Source organism: Dendropsophus ebraccatus, chromosome 3, assembly GCF_027789765.1.
Source record: "Dendropsophus ebraccatus isolate aDenEbr1 chromosome 3, aDenEbr1.pat, whole genome shotgun sequence".
Classification (NCBI taxonomy): Eukaryota; Metazoa; Chordata; class Amphibia; order Anura; family Hylidae; genus Dendropsophus; species Dendropsophus ebraccatus.
The window spans coordinates 195,181,692-195,202,038 of NC_091456.1; the positions used below are offsets into that span (position 1 = coordinate 195,181,692).

The 20,347-nt window shown below is 42.7% G+C and overlaps 2 protein-coding genes across 2 annotated transcripts in view; one reads left to right on the forward strand and one right to left on the reverse strand.

Annotated features, from left to right (window-relative positions):
• Nucleotides 1-20,347, reverse strand: part of LOC138786760 (zinc finger protein 84-like) — a 790,489-nt gene that overhangs the window by 76,550 nt on the left and 693,592 nt on the right. The window lies entirely within an intron of this gene.
• The window catches only part of LOC138786801 (oocyte zinc finger protein XlCOF22-like), a 348,549-nt gene that overhangs the window by 8,601 nt on the left and 319,601 nt on the right, over nt 1-20,347 (forward strand). The gene's annotated exons all lie outside the window — the stretch shown is intronic.

Below are 20,347 nucleotides of genomic sequence, written 5' to 3' on the forward strand. Positions count from 1 at the left end.
ACACACATACAGCTCAGCTACATGTACATTACACACATATACAGCTCAGCTACATGTACATTACACACATATACAGCTCAGCTACATGTACATTACACACATATACAGCTCAGCTACATGTACATTACACACATATACAGCTCAGCTACATGTACATTACACACATATACAGCTCAGCTACATGTACATTACACACATATACAGCTCAGCTACATGTACATTACACACATATACAGCTCAGCTACATGTACATTACACACATATACAGCTCAGCTACATGTACATTACACACATATACAGCTCAGCTACATGTACATTACACATATACAGCTCAGCTACATGTACATTACACATATACAGCTCAGCTACATGTACATTACACATATATACAGCTCAGCTACATGTACATTACACATATATACAGCTCAGCTACATGTACATTACACACATATACAGCTCAGCTACATGTACATTACACACATACAGCTCAGCTACATGTACATTACACATATACAGCTCAGCTACATGTACATTACACACATATACAGCTCAGCTACATGTACATTACACACATATACAGCTCAGCTACATGTACATTACACACATATACAGCTCAGCTACATGTACATTACACACATATACAGCTCAGCTACATGTACATTACACACATATACAGCTCAGCTACATGTACATTACACACATATACAGCTCAGCTACATGTACATTACACACATATACAGCTCAGCTACATGTACATTACACACATACAGCTCAGCTACATGTACATTACACACATACAGCTCAGCTACATGTACATTACACACATACAGCTCAGCTACATGTACATTACACACATACAGCTCAGCTACATGTACATTACACATATACAGCTCAGCTACATGTACATTACACACATATACAGCTCAGCTACATGTACATTACACATATACAGCTCAGCTACATGTACATTACACATATACAGCTCAGCTACATGTACATTACACATATACAGCTCAGCTACATGTACATTACACATATATACAGCTCAGCTACATGTACATTACACACATACAGCTCAGCTACATGTACATTACACATATATACAGCTCAGCTACATGTACATTACACACATACAGCTCAGCTACATGTACATTACATATATATACAGCTCAGCTACATGTACATTACACACATACAGCTCAGCTACATGTACATTACACATATACAGCTCAGCTACATGTACATTACACACATACAGCTCAGCTACATGTACATTACACACATACAGCTCAGCTACATGTACATTACACACATACAGCTCAGCTACATGTACATTACACATATATACAGCTCAGCTACATGTACATTACACATATACAGCTCAGCTACATGTACATTACACACATATACAGCTCAGCTACATGTACATTACACATATACAGCTCAGCTACATGTACATTACACATATACAGCTCAGCTACATGTACATTACACATATACAGCTCAGCTACATGTACATTACACATATACAGCTCAGCTACATGTACATTACACACATACAGCTCAGCTACATGTACATTACACACATACAGCTCAGCTACATGTACATTACACATATATACAGCTCAGCTACATGTACATTACACATATACAGCTCAGCTACATGTACATTACACACATACAGCTCAGCTACATGTACATTACACATATATACAGCTCAGCTACATGTACATTACACACATACAGCTCAGCTACATGTACATTACACACATATACAGCTCAGCTACATGTACAGTACACATACACAGCTCAGCTACATGTACATTACACATATATACAGCTCAGCTACATGTACATTACACACATATACAGCTCTGCTACATGTACATTACACACATATACAGCTCAGCTACATGTACATTACACACACATACAGCTCAGCTACATGTACATTACATATATACAGCTCAGCTACATGTACATTACACACATTCAGCTCAGCTACATGTACATTACACACATTCAGCTCAGCTACATGTACATTACACACATATACAGCTCAGCTACATGTACATTACACACATACAGCTCAGCTACATGTACATTACACACATATACAGCTCAGCTACATGTACATTACACATATATACAGCTCAGCTACATGTACATTACACACATATACAGCTCAGCTTGTTAAGGTTAAATTTATATGTTGACCTCTCTCTATGGAGAGAAACCAAAAACCCAGGTAAAGGATGGTTATTTAATTATATCTAGAGATGGAACCTGCAGTGTTCCCACTCGTCACTTATAAGTCACTGACACAGATAAGACAATGTATCATGATTATAAGCCTGGAGAAATGGCCCAAGTTTTATTATGGTCATCACATTTTATAGACAGATAGAATATAGGGTGGCAACAAATGCTAATAAGACATAGATGAGGCGGTGCTAGTGATTTAGATATTCAGTCATGCGCAATGGCATCTATATTAGTATTCATTATTATTATTCAAAAAGGTCAAAAAGATTAGAACAATACATTCTGTGCAATGATACTTTCACATTATTCCCACTGTAACAGACAGGCAGCTTTCCTCTGAGAATGGCCTTGAACGCTGATAAACATGTCTCTGAGGGAAATAGTTCTTGAGACAAAACATTCTTTCTAGTGTCCATATCAGAAGTTTTCCAAGGTAAGAAATGGTCCAACTATAAGTTAACCCTATCAGGGACTCTCTAATGTACTGGAGCTTCTGAGCAAGAGGCCTATATATATGTAGTCATACAGGTACGGTGCAGGTAGGTAAAATCGTATCGCTGGCCTTATCATTCCCCCATTTGACATCCGTGGAGCATGGATATGGTTCATCACTGGTGGTTGGGTCGTAGCCGGAGGTTTTAAGGACTCTACCCTCAGTCGCAGGTTGATCAAGGGACCACAGGTGAGAACATCCTCCAAGTACTAGTACAGCATCCAACCTCCAGAAATGTCCAGGCGGCACAGATTCAAGAGAACCGATAAGAGAAAGAAAGCATAGTAACGTTAGTCTCTTATATGAGGGTGAAGCTTCTTCCTGTTTGTCGAGGTTTTATACGAGAGAAAATACACATGAACACTTTTACTGAAAAACAGATCAGTATTCTGCATAAGACCACTTGGAAGAGACCCTGAAGGACTCCCATTAGTTTATGGGCATCACCATAGGATAGACAAAAATAGTACCATACGTTTTATTGAAAGTTATAGATGGCGGAACAAACTTACAGCAGATGAGGTAGGTGGATCTGCAATAACCGAAAGAAAATACTAAACAATGGCTGAGTCTGTACAGTATACATCAATATACAGCTTAGTTACAACAAAACAAATAAAAGCTTATTATCAATACCCAAACTAATATATGTATGTGACAAATACCTCTCTGGATTTTATCAAAATAACCAAACATTATTGTCTCATCACTCCTGTCCCTAAGATTTGTCCCTAATCTTGACTACAGATGTAGCCCCCTTCTCTGGGTCACTTTACCGTAGGACTGCTTTAAAGGTAAGACAATCCTCCGTCCCGAACCTAACTAGTCTCCTGTCACTCCTACGTCTCCCTGTGACACTGAGTGATCAGACAATAAGTTCTTCACTGTATATAACAGACGTGACTCAATCACAAGGACTCTACCACTTCGGCATCATGTGGGTATTGGAAAGTCACAACAACTAACTTTAAAAAGTTTCTGAAAAAGAAAAGTTTAGATGTGAACAAATCTTATCTCATGGCAAAAGCAAAAAATAAAAGTTGATTGATACATAAACCAAAAACAGCATAACAGGTAAATGCAATAAAATCTCCACAATGTGACCTACTATGTAACCACTAGATTCACTTATAATAACCAATTAGTGAATTCACAATCTTTAGTACCGGATTCTCAAAATTTCCACTTCTTTTTAGTCTTTTTACTTCATTTTGTACCTAGAAAACGTCTTTATGATTAGATCACACAGGTCTAATGACTGGTCACATCTCTTCCTGTAAATAATCATATAATATAATACATACACCAATAATATGAAGTAACTGGGCGCTTATTACCGATATAATATTTGGATCCTACTGAATTGTCTCTTGTCTCACTCAGATTACACATAAAATAACCACCATAGAAATAAAAGCAAAGTGTAAACGATACATCACCTAAGGTTTCAAAGACCTTATTATGAGAATAATATATCATATGATCCTTTTTGTAATAGTAGCATTGGTATGGATCCTTTATCCTTAAACCAATCTTCTGACTGACAGGCCTCTTTACAGACACTTGGACTCTTGGCCTCAGTTATATCGCTTCTTTTAAGGCCACTAGTATTACCTCAGACATTGGCTTTGTCGTCTCCCATAGCTTTGGCTGACCTGTAAAGAAGACACCAATACAGACAAGGACATACCTATATAGGCCACCTGTGGCAGGTGGATGACGTCCACTTACATTCCCTGAAACAGGCAGGAAGATGACAGACTATGCAGACAGGCACTTTATGGTGTTACTTACAGTAGGTTATGACAGGTGTAGATAATACAGCCGTACACAACCCTCTCTGCTATATTTGTTGTCCCCTGGGCCGCCCAATGTGAGGATACTACATCACATTACACATGGCTTCCTTCTGCTGGTTTTGTCAGATAACTTACAGTGAGATACGAGGCGGTTTGCAAACACAGTGCGTTACTTACTTACTGTTTGCATGCCATCTTTACCCTGTACCTTCTCTCCATCCGCTGGTCTCTCAGCTTGTTGCTGATTGTCTCTGGAAAAGACTTAAAAACAAACAGATCCACATCTCCCCATCCACCTGTACACTATGTACGGTTACCTCAGGAAGAGACTGGAAACATCTCCCCGTTCCCTTGTACGCTTTGTACGCTGTTACCTTGGGAAGAGCACAGAAACCACCGCATCACCAGCTTCATCCATCATCCATCACCCTTTTTGGCATCAGGGTTTGTCTGCGTGAACGTTGTGTCAGCCGCTCTATGGCAGCTTTTTGGTAAGCCCAGGGACCAAACAAATCTCTAATTTGCCAATTACCCCATAATGGTGGGCTTCATATAGACATCTGCACAGTTACCTCCAACCATCTTACATGTCTCAGTGATTGTCCTCACCTCCAGCTTATGGCAGGAGCGGTTTCTGCAGTGGAACATCACTCTGCATGGCGGTCACCATATATCCTTGCGTCTTGTGTCATCCATCTTTGAAAAGTCTGGGATAATCTACAATGAAAACTTTTAAACTTTCATTAATATTTGGGCTTTCAATTACATTTTCATCTTTCACAATTTAAAATATCAAACACAATAAGTAATAAAAACATCCTTATTCAAAAATAAAAATTTGTACGGGGTTTAAAATGTTTTTTTTTTTTTTTTTTTTTTTAAACATCAAAATGGGCTACTCCCATTTCCATTCACCTCTATCCCCTCCCCCATTTGAATCTACATCAAGAGGCAACAGAGATGCTGGATTCAATGCACTTAGCACAAGATATATATATATTGGGGGGGCATAAGGCGTGCAGACTGGAGCCATGGACATGGGTTTGGTTTTTACTAGGGATAAAAGTACATATATATTCATGAGCTAAGTTTGCTATAATCATCACAAAACTGTTAACCCTAAAAATAAAAACATTAAAAAAATAATTAAACATTGTACACTCGTCCCATATTAACCTTCTTTTGATAAAAAAAATTAAATAAATCCACTGAAATGAATATTCCTTCAATACGCTGCTCTTATCAGTAAGCAGAACGCTCTGTACCTCACTTCTAACCTTGAGCAGTGAGCAGTAAAATCATAGATACAAGAGTTAAAACTTCTTGGAAGTTTTTATTTTATTTTTTTTCTAACATCCTTGAAGTTACAGAAGATATCAGATGTGCTCCTATACACCAGACTGTAACCTTGGACAGTGACACATATACTTATAACTTAGTAGAATAAAAAAACAATTTGCGTAGAACTTATTAGGATAGTTGTGTACACATATATACACATATATATATATATATAAACACTTGTTAAATAAAGTTACATAGAAATATATATATTACAGTAGTAAGTTACTACTCCTTAGAAATATATATATTTTACTGTAGTAAACTACTTCTTCTTTGAAATATCATACGTTGGGGACACACACTTAAAGAAAATCTGCTTACAATATATATTGGGATACATATATACCTACAACATACTTTTTAAATACAAATGTGTAAGTTACAGTAATAAGTTACTACAGGCTCCTTATACCATTGGGTTCTTAATAAGTGCACAAAATTCTGCGTTTGATCTTTACCAATTATCACTTTTCTCTTGACATTCCAAATAAACGTACTTTTTCTCTCTGACTCCTCCTGACACTTCCGTATAGGTCTAATAGACCAAGCTCCTTCAAACAGTCTCATTGCTTTTCCCTCCAACAAACCTTTGTCTAACTTTCTTCACCATCAGGTAATAATATTCATTGATAAATGTGCATAACAGTTGTTAGACTCTATCGGAGAGTCCTGTGCCCGCCCCCTCAGTGACACTAAGCAGTATGGGCGGAGGACAGAAATGCCAGGAGTTAAAATGGCCACCGGACTAGATAACCGGATATAGGGGTGTTGGCTTAGGGCATGGTTTTGAGACGTCACAATTATAATACAGACGTGGATGATATGGGGAGTGGTCGGCTTTCAGTCGCCATCTTTGAGGGCTGATTACAGAAAAGTGGCGTAGCTAAATAAGCTAATGTTCCACGGTCGGGACAACAGAAAATGATCAACATTTTTTTAACACGTAACATACTTCTAAAGGGGACATCAGCTTAGTAAGACTGGCTGAAATACAGTATAATGTAGGAGCGTACATTACATTACACTAACAGCTCTGATTCTTTTTTTTTTTTTTTCCTAATGCTGCTTGCATGTGATCTGCAGCCCTCAGAGCTGGTTGATGGCCTTGTACAAAACATAACAAATAACACACATTATGTACTTTGTATGCTGCTTCACTACGCAGCATTAATTAACCCCTTCAGCTCTCTCAGTACTGTATCTAGCAATGAGCTGGACTGTTCTCCTTGTCTGAGTACGTGGCATTGTACTTAGACACTTACATGGCAATATACACTATTTGAGGTTAGGCTGCCCACCTCCACAAAGGCATTGGTCTTACTATCAGGTCAGGGGCACTTTAAATCAAAGTAACTACTTCAACAGCCGACCAAGGGGAAGATTCCTGCAGAACAAAGGGTCTATAAGCCACCATTGGACGTAGGTTGGCTTTTCGCAGGATCTGGGGTTTGTATACAGATATAAACTGGGTACAATGATGTAACATAATGATGTGGCTTGGGTCTGCCACACACACTACAATATTCTGTCTTATCTAGATATTGTTGGTCACCGGCACATGACATGTCCACCCAGCTGGACCTGTGCTTCCCACCCATTATCCTAAATGTTTTCCTTCTGTCTGACCCTCTGGCTCTCATCTATCTACTCCACACCCTCCCCTCTTAGAACTCTAATCCTTGATTCCCCCTTAGGGATAGTACTTACATTAATCTCTAAGGTTCCTGGAAATTCCAAGGACCCATTTGCCCTGCATGTTACATGTAGGTCTGGTTACCTACCCACAAGGCAAAAATAAGTGTTCACAGGAGTGTAAGGGGTTTCCCAAGTGTTGGTCAGAGAGCCAGAGGTTGGTGGGGCTAAGGCATGCATCTGCCTTCATATCAAACCTCCTAAAGATCTGTTCTAGATCTTGCACTGCATCTTCTCATGCCCATCGCTAACTATCTCTTCCTTAGCTTCACATCAGCTTCACATAAACTTCTTGTGGAGACTGGGGATCCCTTCTTTTAGTGAATAACTGTCTCATCCTTGCTCAGCTAATCCCTAGGTAGCGTATTGGGGAACGAAACCTAAACCTTAGGTTTTAACAAGCACAGCCGCTATAGGCCCAGCCGTCACAGTGACACACTATGGCGACGCACTACAGCAACCTACTGTCCCTCGTTGCTAATTCCTCCTAGGGGGCAAGGGGGTAAGTCACAGATCTTCTGACCTGCTCTCTACCACAGTACAAGCACAAATAATGGGATCAATACAAGTATTGTTCCCGCTGCTCGAGACAGATATCACTTATCAGGAACCCGTTCACTCCAAAAGTTACGTGCCTGCTGTCTGTGACCTCGCAGCTGTTCTCGATGCCATGCTGTATTACAAGGGTTAAGCATTAATCACAGCCTCCCCGTAAGGACGCAGAAGTGATCATGTTCGGCAATCCCTTTCCTTAATTCAGCATAAATACAGCAACAGCTTATCTCAATCACACAACAGTTTGCGACGGCAATGCAGCACTTTAACCTTGTCCTATCCTGGGTTACAGAGTTCTTTGTCTAACAATTAGACTCAGCTTTACAAACATATAGAGAACACAGGTGACGGGAATCTCATTAGATCCGTTCCCCTGAGGCACAGATAGTACGTAAGAAAGGGAAAGTCTTTCTTACCTGGCCAGTTATATCTGCGCGTCCGATGACGGATAAATCACCACATCCCGTCTGTCTGCGTTCTAGTTTGCAAGAGGCTGAGTCCCTGCCAAGGGCGCCAAATGTTAAGGTTAAATTTATATGTTGACCTCTCTCTATGGAGAGAAGCCAAAAACCCAGGTAAAGGATGGTTTTTTAATTATATCTAGAGTTGGAATCCTGCAGTATTACCAGCTCGTTACTTATACGTCACTGACACAGATAAGACAATGTATCATGATTATAAGCCTGGAGAAATGGCCCAAGTTTTATTATGGTAATCACATTTTATAGACAGATAGAATATAGGGTGGCAACAAATGCTAATAAGACATAGATGAGGCGGTGCTAGTGATTTAGATATTCAGTCATGCGCAATGGCATCTATATTGGTATTCATTATTATTATTCAAAAAGGTTAGAACAATACATTCTGTGCAATGATACTTTCACATTATTCCCACTGTAACAGACAGGCAGCTTTCCTCTGAGAATGGCCTTGAACGCTGATAAACATGTCTCTGAGGGAAATAGTTCTTGAGACAAAACATTCTTTCTAGTGTCATATCAGAAGTTTTCCAAGGTAAGAAATGGTCCAACTATAAGTTAACCCTATCAGGGACTCTCTAATGTACTGGAGCTTCTGAGCAAGAGGCCTATATATATGTTTAGTCATATAGGTACGGTGCAGGTAGGTAAAATCGTATCGCTGGCCTTATCAAGCTACATGTACATTACACATATACAGCTCAGCTACATGTACATTACACATATACAGCTCAGCTACATGTACATTACACATATACAGCTCAGCTACATGTACATTACACATATACAGCTCAGCTACATGTACATTATACACACATATACAGCTCAGCTACATGTACATTACACATATATACAGCTCAGCTACATGTACATTACACATATACAGCTCAGCTACATGTACATTACACACATACAGCTCAGCTACATGTACATTACACACATACAGCTCAGCTACATGTACATTACACACATATACAGCTCAGCTACATGTACATTACACACATACAGCTCAGCTACATGTACATTACATATATACAGCTCAGCTACATGTACATTACACACATATATACAGCTTAGCTACATGTACATTACACACATACAGCTCAGCTACATGTACATTACACACATACAGCTCAGCTACATGTACATTACACACATACAGCTCAGCTACATGTACATTACACACATACAGCTCAGCTACATGTACATTACACACATACAGCTCAGCTACATGTACATTACACATATACAGCTCAGCTACATGCACATTACACACATATACAGCTCAGCTACATGTACATTACACATATACAGCTCAGCTACATGTACATTACACACATACAGCTCAGCTACATGTACATTACACATATACAGCTCAGCTACATGTACATTACACACAGGGCTCTGCTGCAGGCATATATAACACACACACACACAGCTCTGCTCCACACACATCACACACACACAGCTCTGCTGCACACACATCACTTCAGCTCATCCAGCACAGCAGAGTCCTGCATACACTGAGCAGCAGCCCCTGATCATGTGACTCCTCCTCCTCCATGTGACTGATCACATGACTGTGACATCATGGCAGGTCCTGGAAGCACATAGTGAGCACACAGTTGAGACTAAAGAAAGCCTAGCAGAGGAAGATAGCTCCTCCCACACATAAGACTGGTCACATTGGCATGACGTCACCAAAGGTCCTTTACACCTCAGTCTAACAACTCCATTCTAGCATTTTCCGTAAGCACACGGCTCCTGTACAGCTCTGCGGTTGGAGGGATATATAGAGAGGTAAGTACATATAGGATTAGTAACAATGTTGTTTGGTGTGATATTGCACGATAACAGTCTAATTCGAACGATAATCGTATGTGTAAACGCAGCGAACGATCAAACGACAAGCGAGAAATCGTTCATTTTGATCTTACAACATATTCTGAAATCATTGTAAGCAAAAAATTCGCAGATCGTTCCGTGTAAACAGTCGTTCAACGATTTAACCTATGTGCGAGATAGGCTTAAGCGATCGTAAAACGATTTTTCAGTATGATATATCTTTCGGTCTAAACACTGATCGTTATGAAAAAAACGTTACTTCTAAATTGTTAAATGTACGATCAAATTATCGCTCCGTATAAACGCAGCATTAGACTCCCAAATCTTTAGCCAGGGCTCCTCTCCTGTAACCACTGTGTGACACAAGATAGTACTTACACCTCTGACCCTCCCCCACACTCCTGAGCCCACTGTGTGACACAAGATAGTACTTACACCTCTGACCCTCCCCCACACTCCTGAGACCACTGTGTGACACAGGATAGTACTTACACCTCTGACCCTCCCCCACACTCCTGAGACCACTGTGTGACACAGGATAGTACTTACACCTCTGACCCTCCCCCACACTCCTGAGACCACTGTGTGACACAGGATGGTACTCACACCGCTGACCCTCCCCCAAACTGCTGACCCTCCCCCACACTCCTGAGACCACTGTGTGACACAGGATAGTACTTACACCTCTGACCCTCCCCCACACTCCTGAGACCACTGTGTGACACAGGATAGTACTTACACCTCTGACCCTCCCCCACACTCCTGAGACCACTGTGTGACACAGGATAGTACTTACACCTCTAACCCTCCCCCACACTCCTGAGACCACTGTGTGACACAGGATAGTACTTACACCTCTGACCCTTCCCCACACTCCTGAGCCCACTGTGTGACACAAGATAGTACTCACGCCTCTGACCCTCCCCCACATTCCTGAGCCCACTGTGTGACACAGGATGGTACTTACACCTCTGACCCTCCCCCACACTCCTGAGACCACTGTGTGACACAGGATAGTACTTACACCTCTGACCCTCCCCCACACTCCTGAGACCACTGTGTGACACAGGATAGTACTTACACCTCTGACCCTCCCCCACACTCCTGAGACCACTGTGTGACACAGGATAGTACTTACACCTCTGACCCTCCCCCACACTCCTGAGCCCACTGTGTGACACAAGATAGTACTTACACCTCTGACCCTCCCCCACACTCCTGAGCCCACCAGGACTTGGTAAAGAGGGAACAAAGAGAGTTCAAAGTGGAAATATTATAACAAAGGAATCTTTCTCATAATTCATAGTTGTAGCTACCAGACTCAGTACTTATGGTCGGGGAAAGGCAGCTCCGTACATATGTCAAAATCATGGCGATATGCCCAGAGCGATCGGGTGATAGTAAATATTGTCTGATAATGTGGACCGTACGCATTCATGTTTGGTATCAGCTGGATGCTTGGGATAGGCCCGGATGATTGATGGTTGTGTCATATTTATAGGAGGTCCCTATCCTCTAAACTAGTAATTGGTGTGAGATTGATACACTACGGAGTACATTCATAAAAATAGGAGCGCCCCTCGTTACCATGTGACCATCCTCCTCTCGGTCACATCACCGGACAGAATTCTGGAGGGAATAATAGTGCTTAAAGGGCTTATCCAGCGCTACAAAAACATGGCCACTTTCTTCCAGATACAACACGACTCTTGTCTCCAGCTTGGGCGGGGTATTTCTGCTCAGTTCCATTGAAGTGAATGAAGCTTGATTGAAAACTGCACCTGAACTGGAGGCAAGAGTCGTGTTGTTTCTGAAAGAAAGTGGCCATGTTTTTGTAGCACTGGATAACCCCTTTAAAATCCTGGCACCCATCTTGGGTCGATCGCGTCATCTACAGGAGGCCGGCCGGACCGCTCCAGCCCTCCCTCATGCTGACCCTCCTCTGCCGCATCATCAGCTGCTGAGCCGCGATTGGCCGAGCATAGTTATGCTCAGCCAATCGCGGCTGAGCAGGTCATGACGCGCTGGAGGGAGGCCGGCTTCCTGAAGATGAAGATCGACCCAAGATGGAGGCCGGGGTCGACAGTGATTATGTGAGTATATTGCACCACACTTCCGGGTTGGGGGGAACACGGGGAAGGGGGACATTCACTTAAATAACACACATTACAAAGTTGTGTAACTTTGTAATGTGTGTTATTTAGTGAATAAATGTGTAGCACCGCACTACCCCTTTAATGCATCCATAATCCATTCTTTGGGGATCAGCACAAATAACGTAAAGTAATAGTTAAATAAGTGGAAATGGTTTAACGTGATTACTTACCATATATATATTATTTTTTGTAAGACTTCATTTATTACATTTTGAAATTAACAACATCGTACAAGATCTCTCGTGAAGAAAAGGAGCACCGCACAGTCTGTAGCAATACTACACATTATCGAGTCCAAACAGCTGGCCTCCTCAGGATTGCAGGGTAGGAGTGCAGACTACGAGTCCATTCGAGAAAATTGTCGAGAGGTCCCACGAAGACGAAAACAATAAACAAAAAACACACACTCGCACCCCCTCACCTCCTCCAGAAAAGAAAAAAGGGGAGCAATTTAATCAGTGGTGACATCTAGCATAAGCCAGTGTATCCATATCTTTTTACATTTCTGTGGACACTTACGAATTTCATAAAGGATTTAATACAACGGAACATACTTGGCAACAACAGCAACCTAATCTAATGAATACGCGGTAGTAGGAACTGCTTGATTCCTCCTTTATAATGCCAAGCAAACACACTGACGGGAAAGGGAAATCAATGTGGTCCTAAAGAAACTGTAGGACCGATCTCCAAAAAGGTTGTATTCTGGAGCATTCCCACATCGGGCTTTTTTAAAGGGAGAGCGCTCTTTGCAGACATTACAATATTTTTTTCCACAAAACTTAGGATCCGCCAAAATTACGAACTTCTATGTGGGAATCTGTGCCGCAATTACGGCTCGTACTAGAGCTTGTCAGTAATTTCAGCAGATTATGGATCCGTAACACTACAGACAGTGTGAACGGTCCAATAGCAGTGAATGGGCCCTAAATTATCTGTAATTGCGGATCTGCAATTAACCCCTTAACGACATCGGGCGTAAACTTACGCCCTGGCGCCATGGTACTTAGCGCATCAGGGCGTAAATTTACGCCCGATGTTTCCCCGATCGCTGCGTGTTCACACACAGCGGTCGGGGAAGATGGCCTGCTATAAATCATAGCAGGCCATCATAGCTTCTCGGCACGGGGGGTGGTTAACACCCCCCGTGCTTACGATCGCTGCTATAGGCTGATCAATTCAGATCAGCCAATAGAGGCGATCGGAACCTTTCCGGGTCATCGGTGACCCGATGACCCGGAAAAAAATGGCGGTCGGTGCTGTCCGAGGACGGCACCGACCGCCATTACTGTAAAAAGTAATGTTGATCGCCGTGCCACCGGCCCGATCGCCGTGAACGGCCGGCCGGCCGTTCACGGCGATCGGGCCGGTGGCACGGCGATCAGAGTCCCACAAAATAGTAAATACCTGCCCTGGACCCCTCAGCTAGGTAGCCGAGGGGTCCAGAGCAGGTATTTGTACATTACTCACCTGTCCCGGGCTCCTGATCGGCGTCTTCCGGGTTCGCGGCGTCCTCCGTCATTCCGTTCGGTCTTCGGGTCTTTCCGGCGGTCCTCGTCGTCTTCTTTCGGCTATTTTCGGCTCCAGCCTCGTCATTTTCCGGATTTTGCGCTCTGCTGCCCCCTAGCGGCTGATATGTGTAATACACTTATCAGCAGCTACAGGGATATTCAGAATATAAAAAAAAATTATTTTTTTTTCCCAATTTTTTTTTTTTCTATTTTCCGCACCCTATCGCCGCTGAGTGTTGATCAGCATCGCACGAAAGTGCGCTGCTAATCAGCAACTCCTCCTTTTTGGCGTAGGGTGGTTTTTTTCTATATTCTACTGCCACGGTCTGCTTATAAGTGCCGCGCATAAGTGCGGCATTTATCGGCAACTCCTTTGTTGGCGTAGGTTTTTTTTTTATACTTACTGTAAAAAAACACGTAAAAAACACTACATTACACCACACTACATTGAATAAAGTTTGACACTACACCACTACATACCCCATATACTAGTCCCCGTATAAAGATGGCCCCCAGGGTGTTTTCGGCGTCAGAGGGATACGTTATTATTGCCTCCGACACCAAAACAGCCAGTGAGGATGAATGGGGGGGATCCTTCTTTCCTCCATTCATCCTCATCATCCAGTGACGTGTCTGGGGGTAGCGTAGCGTACGCTGCCCCCCAGACACGTCTTTTCCGCCAGTACCGTCCCAATAAGAGATGACGGTATGGTGTGAAATTCTACAAACTCTGTGAGCGTACCTCAGGGTACACTTACAGATTTAGGGTACGTGCACACTGCGGAATGGCAAAGGATAACCCTTTGTGCATTCCGCAGCTGGCACCCGCCGGCGGACTGATGCGGGCGCATGTCTCCACCCGTGTCATAGACTCCATTCTATGCACGGGCGGAATCCGTCGTCCATCCAAAGAATGAACACGTTGGACGGAGAGCGGAATCCGCCCGTGCATAGAATGGAGTCTATGACACGTGTGGAGACGTGCGCCTGCATCAGTCCGCCGGTGGGTGCCAGCTGTGGAATGCACGAAGGGTTATCTGTCGCGATTCCGCAGTGTGCACGTACCCTTAGAGTGTATGTAGGAAGGGACACCCGAATCCAGCCCCCAGATGCCCCCTTCCCCCCCATCCTTGGAGTTAGTGGGGAGATCGTCCGGGAACTGATCTTCCCACTGCTGGATAAAGGTCACCACCTGTATGGGGATAACTTTTATACCAGCACCCCCTCTTCCGGTCCCTCGCTGCCCTGTAGCTTGCGGCACGATCCGAAAATATCAGAAGTAGTAATAGCGCCCTAATATTTAGCAGCCATGGAGTGGACCCAGCACTTCTGGATATGAAGGACCCCGTATCGCACCAGGACAACATTTTCCAGGTGACGTCCCCCACACTGGAGAAAGGGAGACCCCAGAAGAAGTGCAGAGTGTGGGGTAACAGGGGGATCAGGAAGGACACCATTTTCCAGTGTGACACCTGTCCTGATCCCCCCGGCCTCTGCATACTGGATCGCTCCAAGGCGCTCCACACGTCATTGGGGTTCTACATTATCTAAATTCTGTCCCTTATTCCTATTTCAGGGGTCACGTTGATCCGGGGATTATTCTGATCGCCATTATGGAGTCGGGAAGGAATTTTTCCCCTGTGATGAGGCTACTGTCGTCTGCCTTACGAGGGTTTTTTTTTGCCTTCCTCTGGATCAACACAGGTTGAGTTTGATGGACACCTGTCATTTCCAACCTTATAAACTAATAATTGGCCTAATACCCCCAAATAAATTAGAATTGTCCCTTTTCCCCAGCTAAATAGGTATGGCCGCCATTCCCATTAGAGGATGCCATGATGCAATTACAAAGCCTCTGTGCGGCCAGGACAGTAGAAACCCCCCACAAGTGACCCCATTCTGGAAACTACACCCCATAAGGAATCTAAGAAGGGGGGCAGCGGGGATATGGCCCCCTGGTGACGGCCACATTTGGGACGTGAAAATGAAAAAAATTGTATTTTTTATTTTCTCGGCACATGTTCTACGTAAGTGCCCGTCACCAGTGGGGTCCATATGCTCACTGCACCCCTTGTTAGATTCCTTATGGGGTGTAGTTTCCAGAATAGGGTCACTTGTCGGGGGTTTCTACTGTCCTGGCAGCACAGGAGCTTTGTAATTGCGACATGGCCTCCATCCTCCATTCCAGCCTCTAAATGGCGCTCTGTCCCTTTGGTGACTTGCCCTGTGCCCATATGGCACATTATGCCCACATGTGGGGTATTTTCGTACTCAGGGGACACTACCCTACACGTTTTGTGTTCATTTTCTTTTTTAACCCCTTGTGGAAATGGAAAAAAATCAAGGCTAGACCAACATTTAGTGTAATTTTTGTAAAATTTTTACTCTAAATTATTAATCTTGTCATGTTTTTTCATTTTCACAAGGGGTTAAAAGATAAAAAAAAACATTTAATGTGTAGAGCAATTTCACCTGAGTACGGAAATACCCCACATGTGGACATAAAGCGCCATGCGGGTGCAGGGTAAGCCTCCGAAGGGAAGAAGCGCCATTTGGTTTTTGAAGGCTGGATTTGGATGGAATGGATTTCGAGGTGCCATGTTGCATTCAAAAGGCCCCTGTGTTGCCAAGACAGTTGAAACCCCCCACAAGTGACCCCATTATGGAAACTGCACCCCTCAAGGAATGTAACAAGGGGTGTAGTGAGCATATGGACCCCACTGGTGACGGACACAAATGTGGAACAATGTGGCATGAAAATGAAATATTACATTTTTTACACTATAATGTTGGTTTAGCCTTGAATATATCATTTTCACAAGGGGTTAAAAGAGGAGAAAAAAAACAAAATGTGTATCGCAATTTCCCCCGAGTCCGTAAATACCCCACATGTGGACATAAAGCGCCATGTGGGCGCAGGGCAAGCCTCCGAAGGGAAGGAGCGCCATTTCGTTTTTGAAGGCTGGATTTGGATGGAATGGATTTTGAGGGGCCATGTTGCATTCAAAAGGCCTCTGTGTTGCCAAGACAGTTGAAACCCCCCACAAGTGACCCCATTATGGAAACTACACCCCTCAAGGAATGTAACAAGGGGTGTAGTGAGCATATGGACCCCACTGGTGACGGGCACAAATGTGGAACAATGTGGCGTGAAAATGAAATATTACATTTTTTACACTATAATGTTGGTTTAGCCTTGAATTTATCATTTTCACAAGGGGTTAAAAGAGAAAAAAACACACAATATATGTAGAGCAATTTCCCCCGAGTCCGTAAATACCCCACATGTAGACATAAAGCGTCATGTGGGCGCAGGGCAAGCCTCCGAAGGGAAGGAGCGCCATTTGGATTTTGGAAGTTGGATTTGGCTAGAATGGATGATGAACGCCATGTCGCATTTACAGAGCCCTCGTGCTGCCAGGACAGTGGAAACCCCCCACAAGTGACCCCATTCTGGAAACTGCACCCCTCAAGGAATCTAACAAGGGGTGCAGTGAGGATATGAACCCCTTGATGACGGGCACATTTGTGCCATGAAAGTGAAAAAATGAAATTTTTCCCTTTCACGTCACATTGTTCCACATTTGTGCCCGTCACCAGTGGGGTCCATATGCTCACTGCACCCCTTGTTAGATTCCTTGAGGGGTGTAGTTTCCAGAATGGAATCACTTGTGGGGGGTTTCCAGTGTCTTGGCAGCACGAGGGCTCTGTAAATGCGACATGGCCCTTGAAATCCTTTTCAGTGAAATTCAGCTTCCAAAAGCCAATTGGCGCTCCTTCCCTTTGGAGGCTCGTCCTGCGCCCCCTTGGCACTTTATCGCCACATGTGGGGTATTTCTGTACTCGGGAGAAACTGCGCTACACATTTTTTGTCTTTTTTTTGCCTCTTATCCCTTTAAGAAAATGAAAAATTGAAGGCTAGAACAACGTTTTAGTGTAAAAAATAAATTTTTCTTTTTTCACGCCATATTGTTCGGAAAATCTGTGAAGCACCTGTGGGGTCCAGATGCTCACCGCACCCCTTGTTACATTCCTTGAGGGGTGTAGTTTTCTAAATGGTGTCCCTTTAGGGGTGTTTTTTAGGTTTTGACACCCCAGAGCCTCTGCCAACCTGAAGTGGTACAGTCAAAAATGACCAAATATAACGGAGGCGTTGAAATTCACTAGGCGCTCCCTTATATCTGAGGCTTGTGGTTGCGTCAAATAGCGCAATAGGGTCACATATGGGGTATTTCTATAAACTGCAGAAACGGGGCAATAATTATTGGGGTGCATTTCTCTGGTAATAGGTTTATAATTATGAAAAATATTGGATTACAATAAAATCTCTGCACAGAAAATTAAAATTTTCAAATTCCTTACACACTTCGCTTTTATTTCTGTGACTCCCCTAAAGGGTTAAAACACTTTCTGGATGTGCTTTTGCAGAGTTTGGGGGGTGCAGTTTCTGAAATGGGGTGCTTTGTGGGGCTTTCTAACATACAGGCCCCTCAAATACACTTTAAACCTGAACAGGTCCCTAAAAATATCTGATTTTGAAATTTTACTGAAAATTTGGAAATTTGCTGCTAATGTTTTAAGCTTCCTATCGTCTAAAAAAAATGAAAGATAGTTTAATAAATGCCGCCAACATAAAGTAGACATGTTGCTAATGCTATTTAATATATAATTTATGTGGTATAACCACTTTCTGTATACGCAAAAAAGTTTCAAAGTTGGAAAAATGCATTTTTTCAAATTTTTTCACATTATTTGGTTTTTTTTCATAAAGATTTGTTATGAGTATCGACTCCAATTTACCAGAATTGTAAAGTACAATATGTCACGAGAAAACAATCTCAGAATCAGACGGATAGGTAAAAGCATCCCGAAGGTATTAATGACTAAAGTGACACTGGTCATATTCATAAAATTTGTCTCTGTCATTAAGGCCATTTCAGGCTCTGTCCTTAAGGGGTTAAGAAAAAATGTACGGAAGGTGTGAATGTAGCCCAACTCCTCTGATACCCGTGGATGGACATTTATACACTATGGTTTATCTAAAGACTCTTTTACATGGAGCGTTTATCTGCCGAATCAGGTGGAATCACACACATATGGCTCTGTGTAATGGCTGATTCATAGGCGCCGTGGAATCAGTATATAGCAGTGCTTCTCAATTCCAGTCCTCAGGCCTCACCAACAGGTCATGTTTTGAGAATATCCCATACAAAGGACACCTGTGATAATACCTGGTGCACTGAGTATAATTATATCACCTGTGAAATACTAAGGAAATCCTCAAAACATGACCTGTTGGTGAGGCCTGAGGACTGGAATTGAGAAGCACTGGTATATAGAATATAAGACAGATTTAATGCTTCAGCTCCTGCCTTTTCTCTGGTTTCCCCACTGACCTTACAGCTCAAGACGGGACAAACGCAGCAGACAGCGATTTGGTAATCTGTCTTTCACTGCCGAGAAGAGTTTATCTGCTAAAGTGGTAGTTAGGTCCCCTGTGCCCCCACATAATAGTGTGGTATGTTATGTCACCCTATATAGTTGTAAGGTCCTATATAATAGCTACATATCATCTACACTGATATCTCCTCCAATGTGTCTCCTTGTGACCGTCTATAGTTGTATGTTTTATATGGGATCTTATGTAGTTTTTACATTTTTTCATCTTCTTTCCATCCAGGTAACAGAAATACAGGAACAATAATGGAGAGAGACAGAGACAAGATGGCCGAGAGGATAATAACCCACACCCTACACATACTCTTCCTGCTTACTGGGGAGGTGAGGGATTCTGGGAGTGATGTCATCATGACATCATTCTTATCTATGGAATAACAGATGGATAGGACTGGAGAGGTGAGGGATTCTGGGAGTGATGTCATCATGACATCATTCTTATCTATGGAATAACAGGTGGATAGGACTGGAGAGGTGAGGGATTCTGGGAGTGATGTCATCATGACATCATTCTTATCTATGGAATAACAGATGGATAGGACTGGAGAGGTGAGGGATTCTGGGAGTGATGTCATCATGACATCATTCTTATCTATGGAATAACAGATGGATAGGACTGGGGAAGTGAGGGATTCTGGGAGTGATGTCATCATGACATCATTCTTATCTATGGAATAACAGATGGATAGGACTGGAGAGGTGAGGGATTCTGGGAATGGATGGAGTGATAGTAATGTGTCTCTCCATA